We start from the raw sequence: 1,488 nt of genomic DNA, 5'->3' as shown, positions 1-1,488 counted from the left end.
TTGGTGGCTGACTAAATACTTTTTTGCCCCACTGTATATATATTCCCAAATTCACTTAAGACTGGAGTAAAAGCTGAAAATTCAGCTTTGTCATCACAGGAATAAATGACATTTTAAATTATTAAAATAGAAAACAGATATTTTAAATTGCAATAATGTCTTGCACTGTTCAGATTACTTTAGGTTTTTGATGTGCAAAACAAACAAACAAACAAAAACACACTTTCTTGTTTCACAAAAAAAAAAATTTCATCTGGAAGCAACAGACCAATAAAACTGAACAAACAAAGCTCAGAGCAAAGCAGCCGAGAGTCTAACTACAGCAGAAGTACAAAACACACGGAGACACTGTGAAGTATCACTTCATCACACCACTGCAGCCATATGGCTGGTGTAACAGAGATACAGTGTGTGATATCAGATTCATTATGACCATATCAGTTATTGATTAAGTCATTATTCTCCAAAACTCCAAGGCAGCATAATCTCATAATGCAATATTTTTACATCGCAATCCACAAAATTAATCCCTGAGTGTTTTTACCATAGAGCCTTTTACTTGAAACACACAGACACGTTATATACAATATTTGAGTCTCTAAGCACACTGGTATTTCATACAAGTTGTAAAGTCTTATGGCAACATGGTTTTGGAAATCAGAGGATCAGGTGGCTTACATCTCATGTATGGATATCATATCCTCATCTTACTTTCATCCACATCTAGTGTCATTTGAAAATTACACTGACATATCAGATCATGTTACAGTAACATATGGAGCTGATTCATAGACTGCACGTGTGCACACACACACACAAAGTGACCTCAACTCAGTCTGTCTGCAGTGATGGAGATGATCTGTGGCTGATTAGTCTGGTCTGAACTCCACCCATGATTACCTGGTTTCTTTCAGATGCATAAGGAACTCTTTAAAAAAATTCATAATAAATAGAGAAATGCTGCCATGACAACATAATTGGCAATGATCAGGACAGAAACTAAGAGACAGGGCTCAACAATAAGAATTTTTTTTCTGTGTGCCCGGTCAGGTCAGTAATTCAGAATTCTTGATGTTCTGCCAAAATTTTAAATTCTCCGCCCAAAATTTCGAATTCTCCAAATTTTCAATTCAGTTTTAAATTAGGGTTGTGACGGTGAGGAAATTTTGTGAAATTTTGGTGTTAGTTCATTTGAGTTTCCCTCTTTTCTTTACTTTCAAACGGCTTGTAAAAGCGCCGTGCAAATTTTACTTTCACTTTCAAATTAGCGGCAACTGCCGCAATTCGGCATCAAGCAATTGTTTGTTTGAGTTTTCCCTCTTTTCCTTGGATTTCTTGGCTTTCAAATTGCTTGAAAAAGCGCCGTGCGCGTTTTACTTTCACTTTCAAATTAGGGATTCGGCACGCTGCATTGAGCATTTCATTTTTAAAAGTATCTGTCGTCTAACTGAACTAGGCTAAAGGCTAAATATTTTTGTTACTATAAAA

Source organism: Sinocyclocheilus grahami, unplaced genomic scaffold (assembly GCF_001515645.1).
Source record: "Sinocyclocheilus grahami isolate Dianchi unplaced genomic scaffold, SAMN03320097.WGS_v1.1 scaffold175.1, whole genome shotgun sequence".
Classification (NCBI taxonomy): Eukaryota; Metazoa; Chordata; class Actinopteri; order Cypriniformes; family Cyprinidae; genus Sinocyclocheilus; species Sinocyclocheilus grahami.
The sequence above is the reverse complement of the archived record's forward strand: the minus strand, read 5'-3'. Positions refer to the sequence as shown.